Here is a 17,561-nt window from a genome sequence, read left to right as displayed (position 1 = left end):
TATAAGAAAAGCAAAATCTGTCTGGCTTTTTACTATATTTGCAAAAATCGGCAAAACATTTTACTTCATTATTCAGCTCTTCCAACAGCAAAGCCTGCCAGCGATTCTTCAAAGATCCATGTCTTTATTGTGTTCTCCTTTGTGCCTGTTTCATTATTTCTTTGTCAACCCCTATCTACTAAAGATGCTGTATATGTACTATTATTTACCCCTTCACTAACACAAGAACCACAGGTCACCCAATTAAATGAATAGGCCGTAGGTTTCAAATGAACACAAGTAAGTACTTCATCACAAAACTCACAGTCAACCTGTGGAACTTGCCATGAGCACAGCAGATCAAACCTTTCACCTCCTATTTTTGTGTATTTTTCAACAACTGGCATTTTTAGAGCAGTGTCATAATAAATCAAGATATTCTTAAAAAAAAACCTAGGGATAAAGCCTAGCTTCCTGAATCACTCTAAAATATGAATGTAATACAGCTGCAGAAGAGTTACTTCAAAAACAACCACATGCAGATTAATGTTGCTTATTTTAAAAAGGAAAATAAATTTGGTAACTTGGGGTTAGTCACAGTGGTAAAATTATTTCTGAAGGTGTCTGTATTCTGTATGTAAGGTAGGATAAGTCTGCTATGTTCCACAATAATATGGCAGTTCCAAATGGGGTAAATTAGACTATTTAGCTATTGCATGTTCATATAAACCAGCCACTGTCTTTACTTGGTTAAATCCTCATTAAGTTGTAGATTCAAATATGGCTTTCTGTGCTCTAGGGCTTTGTGTACTGAGTCCAGAAGCACACTAACATTTAAATTAATGGCTGAGGAATCACTGGTGAAGGTCAGTCACATCTGCTGAGCCCCTCCCCAATTCCATCTCAAAGGTGGGGTCTAGCTGTGTCATCATCTGCTTCCCTTATTTAGTTTAGTGGTATTAAATTTCTTTACCAACTTATTGGTATTGAACCAATTGTGTATTATTTGTTTTTCAGAAGCACAAGATACTACTGTACTGCCAGCACCCCTAACCAAAAATCTGGGGTGTGCATTCTTACTATTTCACTGAAAAAATTATTAGACACTCACGTCACTGCCTCTGGAAAATGCAGCAATAAGCAGAATTCCTTTCTCATGTTAGTTGAACATGTAATCAGTTTGCAAGAGTTTGCACCTTGTGGGAGACTATAAATTAGTAAGGCTAAGATTTTGTCATGGTTATTTTTAGTGAAAGTCATGGGCAGGTCTTGGGCAATAAACAAAAATTCACAGAAGCCGTGACTTGTCCGTGACTTTTGCTGCTGCAGCTCCATGGTTTCTTCTGCCACCGTGGTGACTGGGAGCTGTGGGATTTGTTCTCCCCCAGCCTTGTGAGGCTGTCGCCCGTCCCTGGAACCCTGCAGCAGGGCTCCCTGAGGAGGCTGTTGTGGTCGCTGGAACCCTGCCGGGGCCCTGCTGGCTGTCAGCTCCAGTCCCACGGCCCCAGGGGCTGAAGCAGAAAATGTCATGGAGGTCTCTGGAAGTCACAGATTCCGTGACATGAACGTAGCCTTACTAATGAGGGAAAAAAACACAACATGGGCCAGATTCAGAAAGTTAACATACGACTGGTTCTTCAGGGAACTTACTTCGGTTCTGTACCAGTTTTAGCATATCATTTATGAATGAATAGATCATAGTTTTACTATTTACAAAAAGCCTTGTAAGCATGCCCAAAACAACTATGAGTAAAGGAAGCCTGAGGGGAAAGTATTCCCCACTCTAGAAGAACACACAGGGAGAATGCACCACTTGTTATATTTAACATGAGATCAGACAAGTCCTTGTTCCCCATAGTGTACTCCACAATCTGGCACTACCAGGTGGATGGGATAGATCAGTCAATATACATTTCCCATCTCTGAATTCTGTAATTTTGTTGAAATCAATGAAAAGATGTTAAAATTACACTTTGTTCAAAGGAGGATATATTTAAGGGCCAGATGCTCAAGCTAATTTGATTAATTTTGTGTAGCTCCCGGTGTATTGGGTACTTTCCATACAGTGAGGGCAGCTGGCCTACACTTACTGAAGAGATAACAACGTAAGGGCACACATGGCAGAGGTTAGGACAATATGCAAGTATAATGGTCATGGTGCTATTTGACTGCATCTTGGCAAAATAAATATTTAAATATATATGACAGTATTAGCTAGATTTCCCATAGGCTGCAGCGCAGAAGTGATCTTTCAGAGAGGACTGAAACAAGGCAAGGTTATAGACTGTGGATGAGCTCAGGAAGAGTGTTGCATGCTACAATGCAGTATGGAAGGAAGATGCTGACAAATGACTGTTCAAAACTGGCATCAAATGCAAAGCTAAGAGGTGAAATGAGATGGACAGATAAGCAGGAATAGAACTATGTAGGGCTTTGAAGGCAGTGACAGAGGCTTGAATGTAGTGTGAGAGCAGAGGGGGAGTCAGTAGAAGGTCTCAAGAGGTGTGTGTGATGTGATCAGAACAATAGACAAACTGGAACAAATTGATGAATTAAACAGTAATAAGTCACCAATACCAGACGGTATTCACTTGAGAGCTCTGAAGAAACTCAAATATGCAACTGCAGAACTACTCACTATGGTATGTAGCCAATCACTTAAATCAGCAAACATGTGGACAAGAGTGAGCCACGGGATCTAGGGTACTTTTACTTTCAGAAAGCCTTTGACAAGGCCCCTCACCATGACTGTAAGCAAAGTAGGCAGTCATGGGATCAGAGGGAAGGTCCTGTAATGGATCAGTAACTGGTTTAAAGACAGGAAACAAAGGGTAGGAATAAATAGTCAATTTTTACAGGGGAGGGAGGTAAATAGTGGGGTACCCTAGGGAGCTATACTGGGACCAATACTGTTCAACGTATTAATAAATGATCTGGAAAGGGGGGTAAACAGGGAGATTGTGAAGTTTGCGGATGATACAAAACTACTCAAGATAGTTAAATCCAAAACTGACTGTGAAGAGTTTCAAAGGGATCTCACAAAACAGGGTGACTGGGCAACAAAATGGCCGATGAAATTCAATGTTGATAAATGCAAAGTCATACACACTGGAAAACATAAACCCAACTATACATACAAAATAACAGAGTCTAAATTAGCTGTTTCCACTCAGGAAAGAGCTCTTGGAGTCATGGTGGATAGTTCTCTGAAAACATCTGCTTGATGTGCAGCTGCAGTAAAAAAAAGGTAACTCTGTTAGAAACCATTAGGCAGATAGATAGATAAGGCCGAAAATGTCATAATGCCACTGTATTACTTCAGGGTACTCCCATACCTTGAGTACTGCATGCAGTTCTGGTGATCTCATCTGAAAAATATTTATATATTAGAATTGGAAAAGATGGAGAGAAGGGCAACAAAAATGATTAGGGGTATGGAACAGCTTCAATATTAAAAAAAAACTGGGACTGTTCAGTTTAGAAAAGAGACAACAAAGGGGGGATATGATCGAGGTCTAAAAATCATGAGTGATGTGGAGAAAGTGCCTGGAGCAGTGTTATTTACCGCTTCACATAACACAGGAACCAGCAATCACCCAATGAAATTAATAAGCAGCAGGTTTTAAAACGAAGAGAAGGAAATACTTTGTCATACAACACACAGTCAACCTGTGGAACTTGTTGGCCGGGGATGTTGTGAAGGCCAGAAGTATAACTGGGTTCAGAAATAATTGCCCTGTTTTGTTTTGTTTTTCATTCCCTCTGAAGCACCTGGCACTGACCACTGTCAAAAGACAGGATACTCAGCTAAATGGACCATTGGTCTGACCCAGTACGGCCATTCTTATGTTCTTATAAGAAAGGTGTCATTAGCAGCTGTAAAAAGAAAAGGAGTACTTGTGGCACCTTAGAGACTAACACATTTATTTGAGCATAAGCTTTCGTGAGCTACAGCTCACTTCATTGGATGCATACTGTGGAAAATACAGTGGGGAGATTTATATACACAGAGAACATGAAACAATGGGTGTTACTATACACACTGTAACACGAGTGATCAGGTAAGGTGAGCTATTACCAGCAGAAGAGCGGGGGGTGGGGGAATTTTGTAGTGATAATCAAAGTGGGCCATTTCCAGCAGTTGACAAGAACGTCTGAGGAACAGTGGTGGGTGTGTGTGTGTGGGGGGGGGGGGTATAAACATGGGGAAATAGTTTTACTTTGTGTAATGACCCATCCACTCCCAGTCTTTATTCAAGCCTAAGTTAATTGTAACCAGTTTGCAAATTAATTCCAATTCAGCAGTCTCTCGTTGGAGTCTGTTTTTGAAGTTTTTTTGTTGAAGAATTGCCACTTTTAGGTCTGTAATCGAGTGACCAAAGAGATTGAAGTGTTCTCCGACTGGTTTTTGAACGTTATAATTCTTGACGTCTGATTTGTGTCCATTTATTCTTTTACGTAGAGACTGTCCAGTTTGACCAATGTACATGGCAGAGGGGCATTGCTGGCACATGATGGCATATATCACATTGGTAGATGTGCAAGTGAACGAGCCTCTGATAGTGTGGCTGATGTGGTTAGGCCCTATGATGGTGTCCCCTGAATAGATATGTGGACAAAGTTGGCAACGGGCTTTGTTGCAAGGATAGGTTTCTGGGTTAGTGGTTCTGTTGTGTGGTGTGTGGTTGCTGGTGAGTATTTGCTTCAGGTTGGGGGGCTGTCTGTAAGCAAGGACTGGCCTGCCTCCCAAGATCTGTGAGAGTGATGGGTCGTCCTTCAGGATAGGTTGTAGATCCTTGATGATGCGTTGGAGAGGTTTTAGTTGGGGGCTGAAGGTGATGGCTAGTGGCATTCTCTTATTTTTTTTTGTTGGGCCTGTCCTGTAGTAGGTAACTTCTGGGTACTCTTCTGGCCCTGTCAATCTGTCAGCTGCATTTTGCATTATTAGAAAGGGATATTGTGATAATCTGGGAGGCCAGAGAAGAGGATATTGCTGTAGTCAAGCCCTAAATAGAGATTTAGTGGTATATGTAGAAGGAGATGGAAAAACAACAGATTTTTGGGTCTGGCCTGGGTATGTGGGACAATGAAGGGGAAAGAGTTGTGGGGGCCTTCAGATGATGGGATTTGAAGTCAATGTGGAGTTCTATTTAAAAATGATGTCCTGCTGTGGCACAAAGCTTTTACTCAAAACCTGTTATTTTTACTGAGCCTTTTTTATGAATAGGGCAGTGTAATTCTGATACTGGCATAGGGGGCTGACTCCTGATTGTTTTACACTCAACTTCTGAGACCCAATTAAGCCCTGGTGTAGCTCCATAATAAAATGATCCTTTGCATTTATATAGTGCCTTTCACTAGAGCCTCAGAAGGCTCTTTATAAAGGTGAGTATTTTTAGCCCTACTTTACAGTTGGGGAAACTAAGGCACAGCAGATGACTTGTTTATAGTCATACAGTGAGCCAGTTGTAGTGCCAGGAATTCTCACCTCTAAACAGGGGTGAAATTAATTTAAGGGTCTTACCGGTACACAAGGGCGGGGTCCTGAGTGGGGGGGCGACTCGGGTGGAAGGGGTGAGGCCTTTAAATCCCTGGGCCCTTCTAAATTGCTGCTGGAGCCCCGTGGTAGCTGCGGCAGTGGCTGGGAGCTCTGGGGCTCTGGCGGTGATTTAAAGGGCCGCTCTGGCAGCAGGCTCTAGTGGCTGCCGGGGGCTCTAGGCCCTTTAAATCGCTGCCAGAGCCCTGAGGTCCTGGCCGCCACTGCTACCCCAGGGCTCCAGCAGCGATTTAAAGGGCCCAGGGCTCCAGCTGCAGTAGTGGGAGCCAGGAGCCCCGGGCCCTTTAAATCGCTGCCGGAGCCCCGGGGCTCCCAGCCGCTGCTGCTTCCCCAGGGCTACGGCAGTGGGGCTCTGGCAGCAATTTAAAGGGCCCAGGGTTCCGGCTGTTGCTGGGATCCCAGGGCCCTTTTAAATTGCCCACCTGGGGAAGCTGCCCCCTGCTGGTATGGTCGGCTGTGTACCGGCTTTTGCCGATATGCCATAGTGGACCCGACCTGCATACTTTCACCTCTGCCTCTAAAGCAAACAATCTCTATATATACTATAGTTGTCAATGAAGCTAACTTAGGATAAATTTGGCCTTCAGTGTTTTGGGGGGGAAATATTTTGGATGGTATAGAAACCACACATCTTTCCCCCAGTTTTACGTGGATTCTGAATAAATAAGCATTTGTTTTAAATTCTGATTAGGAACAGGAAAGAGGTAGAGCTAGAGACATTCCAGGTGGATTCTAGCAGATGAGAAAGCTGAGATGTGGGTTTGATTAAATTATCTGAGTTGGAGAGAATAGTGCTATTTATGTTTCCTTGTAACCATCAAAATACAATTTCCATTCTTAGGATTTAGAAATAAAAAGGCAATAATTATGCCTCTAATGTGCTAAGCTAGTTCTTCCATAGGAGCTTTAAAGTACTACTAATTCTGCCTTGCTGCAAAAGAAAGAAAAGAAAGGCCCACTGTGTTTTTAAGATGCTAATGAGGCATGGGCATAATAATTAATTTATCAGATATTCATATTCCTACTACAAAAAAAGTCCCAGTCATTGATTTATGAGGTTAACAAGCTGTCCAGTTCAGGCAGATTATTAATCACAAATACATTTAAAAAAATTCTAACTTTTAAAATAAATTTGAATTCCACATATAGAACAAAACATAGGTTAATTGAATAAATACCTTAACTAGCAGGGATTTGGTTACCTAAGTATCATCTTCTCATCTTGTTTCAGTGTTTCTAAATCTATATACATGTTACTGGGTTTCCCAGTAGGCCTTTCATGTTACTACAGAATTACCATATTTTTATATTTATTTCTAGCTGCTATTCTCTTTGGCAAAAAAGAAAATACAGTTTCAAGTCCATACCACTGAGGACTATTGAAGACAAAACACATTTTTTTATGATAGCCTCTCTTTTAAAAATAAATAAATAAATAAATGTTATGAAAAGACATACCAACGGTGGGAGAAAAGGATGCAATATATGAGCAGTGTGATTGGTAATGAACTCCTGTTAGTTCAGTGTTGTTTGTCTGTGTGTTGTTTTGTGATGGTTTTTCAAGTGTATTGAGGGAGCCACAGTGGGTTGGGGGGAAATGTAAAATGTGGTGAATTAAATGAGGGAATGAGAAAGACAAAGGAAAGCAAAGGTGGTGAGAAGCATAGAGAGCTAGAAGTGAAGGGACTGTTAGAGCTGGGACAGGAAGAGATCAGAGCTAACACCCAGTCAGCAAATGGGTACATGTACTTACAACACTACTATGTGTTGACCTTTTGGTTCTTTGACGTGGACACAGAGGTAAAATGAGAACAGACATATACATAAGCAGCAGGCTGTAACTTTTATTAAACTTTAACACAGGGAGAGGTGCTCCTCGCCCATCACCCATAGTCTCTTATATTTATTTGGTTCCAATGTGGGGGTTACAGGGCTTCTTGCCATATAACCTATAACTAGTCCCATGGTTACAAGGCTCCTTGCCATACAACCTGTAACTAGTCCAGGGTTTCAGGGCTCCTTACCATATAACTTGCAGCACGGTGTAGACTCTCCTCAGCTTACCCCGCAGGACCTAGCTCTCTCTGAATCCTAGCACCCTTCCCCCTGCAAGGGGGACAGAACATGCAGAAGGGTAGGGACCTCAGCCCACAAGGACCACAAGGTTTCACCCCATCCCATGAGCCCACGCCCCACCACCACAATCCCAAGTCTTTTACCTCTGGGAACTGTTCATTTTATTCTCTTAACTGCACTGGAAACTGGCCCCAGGGGCCTCAACTACTAGCTTGCTCGCTTCCTCCTCACCCCCCACAACCACGCTGCCTGATATCACAATTACTGTCCAGTGCATTTCTTCACACCACGTAGTCATATGTCAGCACCTCCACCTGACAACTGTACACCAGAATCCCTGAAAATTTCTGGCTGATTGTAATGAATGTCCCTGAACACCCTGTGTCCAGAAATCTCTTGGTGACTTCTCTATACACTTTCTAGCCTTGTCTGCATGGGCTGGGTCTGTGGCTCCCTGCCAGACCTGGCTTGCGAGTATTTCTGACCATACTAACCTCATCTCTGGCCATGATTGCCATGCTGAGACCTGTCTGCAGGATTAGTTCAGGCTCTGCAGCGGTGAGAGGGAGGCCATTTCCTGCCTTAGGGGCGAGTGACATACGAGGCGAGGGGTGGAGAGGAGTAGAGGGGCCTTTGGGAGGACCATGGACGGGGCCACAGGGATGGGACGGAGCATGGGTAGGGCCTCGGGGAAGAGGGGCAGAGTAGGGGTGGGGCCATGTTCTGGACACCAGTGGCCCCTCTACTTCTAGGGAGCTTCTGGCACTCCTGTAGCCTCCCCAAATGAAAAATGCACGCACTGCTTATGGCTGGAATGGAACCTAAAGAGGCTCCACATGGCCCCCATGCCAAGTTAAATCCTTGGAACTGGGGAATGCTGGCCATCAGCACCCTTCTCTCCCAGCTGGCCAGTGGGTGCTAGAGACTCGGGGGTGGGGGGGGAGCTAGCTATTACCCTTGGCAAGTGTGTCTCTTCCTTGCCACTGAGATTGTCCCCTTTTCATTACCAGCCCTATCAAGTCTCTCACCCATTGATGCAGGCTGGTGGCGTTCCTGAATAACCCCTTATTTACAGCCACACAGTGAATTAGCTGTCATGTGCCGGTCTCTCTTGCTTCAAGATAGGATAACCACTTAGAATTATAGAATATCAGGGTTGGAAGGGACCTCAGGAGGTCATCTAGTCCAACCCCCTGCTCAAAGCAGGACCGATCCCCAATTAAATCATCCCAGCCAGGGCTTTGTCAAGCCTGACCTTAAAAACTTCTAAGGAAGGAGATTCCACCACCTCCCTAGGTAACGCATTCCAGTGTTTCACCACCCTCCTAGTGAAAAAGTTTTTCCTAATATCCAACCTAAATCTCCCCCACTGCAACTTGAGACCATTACTCCTTGTTCTGTCATCTGCTACCACTGAGAACAGTCTAGAGCCATCCTCTTTGGAACCCCCTTTCAGGTAGTTGAAAGCAGCTATCAAATCCCCCCTCATTCTTCTCTTCCGTAGACTAAACATCCCCAGTTCCCTCAGCCTCTCCTCATAACTCATGTGTTCCAGTCCCCTAATCATTTTTGTTGCCCTCCGCTGGACTCTCTCCAATTTTCCCACATCCTTCTTATAGTGTGGCCCAAAACTGGACACAGTACTCCAAATGAGGCCTCACCAATGTTGAATAGAGGGGAATGATCACGTCCCTCGATCTGCTGGCAATGCCCCTACCTATAAATCCCAAAATGCCATTGGCCTTCTTGGCAACATGTTGACTCATATCCAGCTTCTCGTCCACTGTAACCCCTACGTCCTTTTCTGCAGAACTGCTGCCAAGCCATGTGGTCCCTAGTCTGTAGCGGTGCATGGGATTCTTCCGTCCTAAGTGCAGGACTCTGCACTTGTCCTTGTTGAACCTCATCAGATTTCTTTTGGCCCAATCCTCCAATTTGTCTAGGTCCCTCTGTATCCTATCCCTACCATCCAGCGTATCTACCTCTCCTCCCAGTTTAGTGTCATCTGCAAACTTGCTGAGGGTGCAATCCACGCCATCCTCCAGATCGTTAATGAAGATATTGAACAAAACCGGCCCGAGGACCGACCCTTGGGCACTCCGCTTGATACCGGCTGCCAGCTACACATGGAGCCACTGAGCACTACCCGTTGAGCCCGACAATCTAACCAGCTTTCTATCCACCTTATCGTCCATTCATCCAGCCCATACTTCTTTAACTTGCTGGCAAGAATACTGTGGGAGACAGTGTCAAAAGCTTTGCTAAAGTCAAGGAACAACACGTCCACTGCTTTCCCTTCATCCACAGAACCAGTTATCTCATCATAGAAGGCAATTAGATTAGTCAGGCATGACTTGCCCTTGGTGAATCCATGATGACTGTTCCTGATCATTTTCCTCTCCTCTAAGTGCTTCAGAATTGATTCCTTGAGGACCTGCTCCATGATTTTTCCAGGGACTGAGATGAGGCTGACTGGCCTGTAGTTCCCAGGATCCTTCTTCTTCCCTTTTTTAAAGATGGGCACTACATTAGCCTTTTTCCAGTCGTCTGGGACTTCCCCCGATCACCATGAGTTTTCAAAGAAAATGGCCAATGGCTCTGCAATCACATCCGCCAACTCCTTTAGCACTCTCGGATGCAACGCATCCGGCCCCATGGACTTGTGCACATCCAGCTTTTCTAAATAGTCCCGAACCACTTCTTTCTCCACAGAGGGCTGGTCACTTCCTCCCCATGCTGTGCTGCCCAGTGCAGTCGTCTGGGAGCTGACCTTGTTCGTGAAGACAGAGGCAAAAAAAGCACTGAGTACATTAGCTTATTCCACATCCTCTGTCACTAGGTTGCCTCCCTCATTCAGTAAGGGGCCCACGCTTTCCTTGACTTTCTTCTTGTTGCTAACATACCTGAAGAAACCCTTCTTGTTACTCTTAACATCTCTTGCTAGCTGCAATTCCAGGTGTGATTTGGCCTTCCTGATATCACTCCTGCATGCCTGAGCAATATTTTTATACTCCTCCCTGGTCATTTGTCCAATCTTCCACTTCTTGTAAGCTTCTTTTTTGTATTTAAGATCAGCAAGGATTTCACTGTTAAGCCAAGCTTGTCGCCTGCCATATTTACTATTCTTTCTACACATCGGGATGGTTTGTCCCTGTAACCTCAATAAGGATTCTTTAAAATACAGCCAGCTCTCCTGGACTCCTTTCCCCCTCATGTTATTCACCCAGGGGATCTTGCCCATCAGTTCCCTGAGGGAGTCAAAGTCTGCTTTTCTGAAGTCCTTGAATTGGCATGATGGTTTTTTTGGGGATTCTGGCTAAGAGCTCCACTGATGAACTGTAGAATATTTTAACTGTTGCCAGTGACCTTGAGGACCTTTCAAAATTATGAACTACGTTTTAAGAAAATGGTTAACAGTCAAGAACTAAAAATGCTTGACAGCATTTAAGAATATGAGGATTTGCATGATAGGTTTTTTCTGCTTAGAAGAATTTTAATTAAAGAAAAAGTAAAAGAATCACCTCTGTAAAATCAGGATGGTAAACACCTTACAGGGTAATCAGATTCTAAACATAGAGAATCCCTCTAGGCAAAACCTTAAGTTACAAAAAGACACAAAAACGAATATACATTCCATTCAGCACAACTTATTTTATCAGCCATTTAAACAAAACAGAATCTAACGCATATCTAGCTAGATTACTTACTAAATTCTAAGACTCCATTCCTTTTCTGTTCCCGGCAAAAGCATCACACAGACAGAGAGAACCTTTGTTCGACCCCCTCCCCAGCTTTGAAAGTATCTTGTCTCCTCATTGGTCATTTTGGTCAGGTGCCAGCGAGGTTATCCTAGCTTCTTAACCCTTTGCAGGTGAAAGGGTTTTTCCTCTGGCCAGGAGGGATTTTAAAGGTGTTTACCCTTCCGTTTATATTTATGACAGTCTCACCTAAGGGGAATATTTTTATTCCTTTTTCAGGAGCATTACCTGTAGCTTGGCTGTAGTAAAAGTGCTCTGATGCAACCTGAAGCAGGGGATAATTAGCCATCTTCAACAAGGGACTAGGCAGCTAATAAATTACACTTAAGAGCTACCTCATATATTACTTATGTTGACTCCTCTTAGAAACTTTATTACAACTGGAAAGTGTCGTTATCTCAAATGAACCCGAGAGTCTTGGCACATACACAAGGACTGTACATCTAAGGCTGGCCCTTGCCAGACAGTATTTTTTATTCTTTTGGGCCTCCTTTGATGACCAAAGAAGATGGTGGTGCCTTGGGCAAAATTACCCATCCTCAGAGCTACAATAGTAATAGAAACAATTCTTCTCTGCTGCTTGTCACAGTTCTGAGTTTGCTTAACTATTATAGTAAAATTATGAGTGTATTTAAATTGTTTAACCAGCACTGGAACAGGGGCCAAACTGTGCTCTCATGCCACATGAAACAGGAGTAACTCTTTTCAAGTCAATGATGTTACACTAGCGTAATTGACAGAAGAATTAGGTGCCCCAGAGGATACTTTTAGACCAGAGCACCTAGTTTTGAAAACTTGCTCAGAGAGAGGCATTTAACTCAGTCATTCTGGAAGGGAGAGGATGTGGAAAGATAAAAGGAAAGAACAGCAAAGGATAAAGGGAAAAAGCAAAGGCATCAGTGGAGGGGAGAGAACACAAATCAGGAAGGAATGAAATTGTTCTGGCTTGAGGTAAAAAATATTTCTAATGAAAGAAATGAAGAAACTTGGGGATAGAGAGAATAAAAAGGGAAGTAAAACAGATAGTGAAGAGAAAAAAGGGAAATTGAGTGAGAGATTGAAAAGCAAGTAAAACTGGAGAAGAAAAAGAAGTCAGCTGTTTGTATGTAAGTGAAGTATATTCTGTTCCTCTACTTTACATACTGTTTCATTTTAGCACTCTGGAAAATATCCCATTAATTTTAGAAAATATTGTCTGCACTGTTGGGCCATGTAATTAAATTAACAGGCAGGTCTTTTAAAAATCAGTATGAACCAACAGGAGGTAAACATTTTTCCTGAATTTCATGAAAACTGTCTTATGAGCTAACACTGGATTCCCAGAGTGGCAGTGTAACTGTCTGACATTATTCTAGCTGTCAACAGGAGGCTCATTATGAAAGCATCTAAGTCCAGTTCCCAAAGTATGTATGGCAAGAAATGTTTCTCACCATATCAACTGTCAGAATTCTGTGCTGAACAAAATGGGTTCAGTGTTCTCTTAAAGACCACTCTTTCAGACCTTCATTGGTTCCTCTTTCTCTCTCATCTTTTAATTACCATAGTGATTTTTCCTGATTGCCATTTATTTCCTGTGGATAAATTGAGATTCAGACTTAAGTACTTCGGAGGTGCTCAGATACTATAGTGATGGAGTCCATATAAATGCCTACCTCTGTTTTATGCTCTTCTATTGCCATTATTTATTCATAAGAAAGAGTTCTCCTCAGAACAGCTCTAAGTTTGATTTCAAAGGAGAAGAGTTTCATGTGAATGCCTAGCCTGTGCCCAGAACCTCACAATAAATCAGGATATTTTCTACAGTCTTTGAATGTTCATTCAGTCAGCATGACTTATTTATTTGGAACTGTAGTCTTGCAGCTTTCTGAAAGAGTTTTCATTTTGTTTGGGTTCCATAAAATGAACAAGATTGCTTTTAAGAGTTCCGTTGACAGATGCTTAAAAACATGTCCGGCAGAGATTGACACGGCTTCAAAAACAGATCCACTGTAGTTTGCTGGAGTCTTCTCATAGACATAGTCTTGCTTCATTATGCACACCGAACACTCACCAGTGCTAAACAGGGTTACACCCATTCAATGAGGAGAGACCAACCCAATGAGTCTCACTGATAAATGTTATGCAGAGAAGGCAGAGGCATCCACAGGGGACTGGGTTGATTTGGGGGTTTGAGGGCAGAATTAATTGCTGGGCCGAGAACGGGCAGATGTGGGTGTGAAAACTCCTGCAGTAAGGGCTAGAATCATTCTACCCAATTGTGATACAGCATGGCCAGAGGGCAACAGGGAGAGTGTTGTTTTTTTTTAAAGCAGAAAAGAATTTTATTTGTGTTACACTTACAAAGAATCACCAAAAAGGATAAAGCAAAACTATGCAACAAAACAAAAGCAAACACAAGGTATAACACAGCAGCCTTCAGGATGGAGAAGTGTTCAGGCTAGCCTGGGCCCAGAGTGGGTGGCTTCCTCGACACACGTGGTCTTCCATCCTCCTGAGTTACCTGGTGGCCTAGAGCGGGGGGGCTTCCTCGACACTCATGGTCTTCCATCCCCTCGAGTTACCTAGTGCCACCCCCAGTGTCACCGATTATTCCTCTCCTGAGAGTGCCCGACAAGATGGGCACGGCTGCGGGGTGGGCGGTTTGGGGGTGGGGGACATACACCACATGTGATAGGACCCCTCCTAGGTGACAGTGATGGTGTCCACAGCGGCAACGGCTGGGGCTGGGGTCTCTCGCTCGACAGAGGAAGGGCTCGATCGCCAGAGTGTACAGCTGGCCCGAGAGGGGGCACCCCTGCCGTACTCCTCGCCCGAAGCTGACCGGTTTGGTCAGGGTCCAGTTGAGCCTAACCAGACACTCCGCGGAAGCGTACAGCAGCTGGAGAAAACTCACAAACTGAGGTCCGAATCCAAACGCCTGCAGAGTGCCCAGGAGGTACGCATGGTCCACTCTATCGAACGCCTTCTCCTGATCAAGAGACAGGAGGGCAAACGACAGACCGTCTCTATGCCCGAGTTCCAAAAGATCTCGGACTAGAAATAGGTTGTCAAAAATGCTGCGACCTGGGACAGTATAGGTCTGGTCTGGATGGATCACGTCCACCATCACGGACCCTAGCCGCAGCGAGATTGCTTTCGCTACAATTTTGTAGTCCGTGCTAAGGAACGAGACAGGACACCAGTTTTGTAAATCGCGGAGGTCCCCCTTCTTTGGCAACAAGGCGAGCACTGCTCGCCTGCACGAAAGAGGGAGGACCCCGCCCTGCAAAGACTCAGCCCAGACAGTGGCTAGGTCTGGGCCTAGGATTTCCCAGAACGCACGGTAGAACTCCACGGTCAGCCCGTCCATGCCCAGAGATTTATTGGTGGGCATGCGACAGAGGGCTTCCGAGAACTCGGCCAGGGTGAGAGGCAGCTCTAGTCGGCCTCGGTCGCCCATGCTGACCGTGGGGAGTTCCTCCCAGAGCACCCTGCAAGCGCCAGGATTGGTCAGATCCGGGGAGAAAAGGCTTGTGTAGAAGTCACGGGCCCTCCCACACATCTCCACCGGATCCGTGAAGGGGGCGCCGTCTTCTGCTAGAAGGCAGGTGCCTTGTTTCTTGGCCCCCCTCATTTTCTCCAGGGCGTAGAAGAAACGGGAGCCACGATCCATCTCCCGAAGGAGGCGGATGCGGGATCGAACAAAGGCACCTCGGGCCCGATGGTCCTCGAGGGCCCGGAGCACCTCCCGCTTCTCCCGGCACGCTCGCAGAGGAACGGGTCCTCGGGGCTGGCGGCCAGACGCCTCTCCATCTCTAAGACCTCCCATTCCAACTGCTCTATCGCTGCATTTCTCCGTCGGCTGGTGCCCCGGGTGTAGTTACGGCAGAAGAGCTTGGTGCGCACCTTCCCTACATCCCACCATCGCCGCGCCGAGGGAAAGGCATGCTGCTGTTCTCGCCAGGCCAGCCAAAACTCCCGGAAGGACGTCACAAAGCCCTCATCCTCCAACAGGCTGTTGTTAAAATGCCAATAGGCCAGCCTCTCTGCACGGAGGGAGGCTGTTATCGTGGCTAGATGATGGTCGGAAAATGGGGCCGGCCGAATGTTGGAGGAGTGGGCCTGTGAAAGATGGAAATGGGATAAATAAATACGGTCCAACCGAGAGTGGTGTGACCGATGGGCCTCCACCCGGACAAAGGTGAACGTGGAAGTGTCATCTGGGTGGTGGTCATGCCAGACGTCTACTAGGGAGTGATGTTCGACTATTTCTGGGAGAATGTTCGCAGCGGCCGGGCTCAGCTCGGTCCCTGAGCGGTCCTGTTCCTCGAGGGTGGTGTTAAAGTCCCCTCCCAGGACTAAGCACTCGTGAGAATCTAGGGTACCGAGGAAGTCGGACACCCGCTGATAGAATTGCGGCCGCTTCGGGCTCAATTGTCGGGGCATAGATGTTAACAAGGTTGACCACGAGCCCCTCCGTATGGACTCGGAGATGCAGCAGGTGGCCCGGCACGGCCTCAGTGACCCCTAGCACCTCGGGCCGTACGTTGGGGGAGAACAGGGTCGCCACTCCAGCTTGTCGAATTGTGAAGTGGCTGAAGTAGACCCCATCCCTCCACTCCAGCCGCCAGCTGTCCTCGGCGGTCGGATCCGTATGGGTCTCCTGCAGGAAAACCACAGAGTACCCCCCTTCCCGAAGGTAAGAGAGCACCTGGGACCTGCGGAGAGCCATCCTACAGCCCCTGGTGTTCAAAGTTGCAATAATGAGGGGCGTCATGCGGAGGGCTGGGGGGGTGGGGGTTCCTTGTTGGCGGGGGTGTTCGCAGCCCCCGACAGGTCGCACAACAATCCGTGACCCATCCCGTAAGTGAGTAAATCGGCATGGAAGCTGCGGGCCTGCCCGTAGGCTGCGGCACCGTTCCTTTCTTTCCCTTTACCCTCCTTTATAAGGGCCCTTGTAGCCTGGAGGATTTGATCAAAGTCCCCCCATAGCTGGAGAGCTAGCTGTACCCTGCTGCGGGAGCCACGGATGTCTTCTAAAAACTCTCGCAACGCTTTTCGCAGCTCATGGGGGGGTGGGGTTACGATTTCCGGGTTATTCCCTGGTGGGGCTCTTGGTGCAGCCTCGTGGTCCGCTGAGGCGGGCAGGCAGGGTGCAGACCACCGACAGGGCGTCTGACAGGCTAAAGTTATTAGGTCCGTCTCAAGCCTTGGGGTAGAAGAGGATGGCGGAGGGAAAATTGCAGCTTCTAATGGGTCACGGCAGGAAAATGCAAAGGCTGCTCCTTGGGGGGGATCCGCAAAAAATGGGAAAGAAATAACCCCAGGGGCTGCAATAGCATTGCAGGAGGAGGTGGATTGGGCAGGGATGGGGGTGGGGGTGGGGGCGGGGGCAGAGGCAAGGCTCTGGGCTTCGGGAGGCAAGCAGCTGAGAGGTGGTGCCTCCTGAGCAGATTCGAGGGTTGAGGGGTAAGGGAGCGGGCTCCCAGTGATGCTAGGCGCAGGCTCTGTGGTGGATTTGGCAGCCATAGCATCAGGTGGTGGACCACCTTCTGCAGGGTGCTCGCCCGGGAAGGCGGTTAGGGGGAGGGAGCATGGGGAAAGGGGGACTGGGGTAAGGTTGCCCAGATCGAGGCCAGCCGGCAGTAGGTCATTCTCTCCCTGGGTGACTGGGGTCAAACCTAGGGCCTCGATCTCCTCATACATGGAGGAGAGGTCGTCTTCTGCCACCCCGGGGATCTCCCCTTTGGTGCCCGCTACAACGGTCGCTTCAGGGTTCGCGGGGGGTTTGGGTGATACTCGGGCAGAAGGGGCTTCCTCAGGGGTCTCGGAGGGGAGGGTCTCCCGTGGAGGGGAGATTCTACCTTCCAGTGCTATTTTGTCTTCCCCTCCCGACACCGGCGGATGGATCTCACTCGTGGGCATAGCGGAAGGCTCAGTATCAGTGCCTCCCTTCCTGGTCTTCCGGGGGGCCTCCGCATCGGATGGGTGCAGCGGAGCTCGAGCCTTCCGCTTGCCTCGCTTTCCCTGGACTAGGGTCCAGCCCTCCATAGCATCGTCTGGGGGCTGGTTAGCAGGGGTCGTGCCGGGGGGGCAGAGGCGATGGTTCAGGGGCTTGGGGTGGGAACAGTGAGGCAGCATGGGCGGGGGGGGGGAGGTTCTCCTTGAGGCGGGCCCTCTCCTATGCCCGGTAATATCTTTGCTGCATCCTC

At 46.8% G+C, this 17,561-nt stretch overlaps 1 protein-coding gene and 2 long non-coding RNA genes across 14 annotated transcripts in view; 2 read left to right on the top strand and 1 right to left on the bottom strand.

Moving 5' to 3' along the window:
- The window catches only part of DLG2 (discs large MAGUK scaffold protein 2), a 1,511,004-nt gene that overhangs the window by 315,602 nt on the left and 1,177,841 nt on the right, over positions 1–17,561 (top strand). The window lies entirely within an intron of this gene.
- The window catches only part of LOC142069051 (uncharacterized), a 79,940-nt gene that overhangs the window by 33,190 nt on the left and 29,189 nt on the right, over positions 1–17,561 (top strand). The gene's annotated exons all lie outside the window — the stretch shown is intronic.
- LOC142069043 (uncharacterized) overlaps positions 1–17,561 on the bottom strand; it is a 33,599-nt gene that overhangs the window by 14,037 nt on the left and 2,001 nt on the right. The gene's annotated exons all lie outside the window — the stretch shown is intronic.

Source organism: Caretta caretta, chromosome 1 (assembly GCF_965140235.1).
Source record: "Caretta caretta isolate rCarCar2 chromosome 1, rCarCar1.hap1, whole genome shotgun sequence".
Lineage (NCBI taxonomy): Eukaryota > Metazoa > Chordata > Testudines > Cheloniidae > Caretta > Caretta caretta.
The sequence above is the reverse complement of the archived record's forward strand: the minus strand, read 5'-3'. Positions and strand labels throughout refer to the sequence as shown.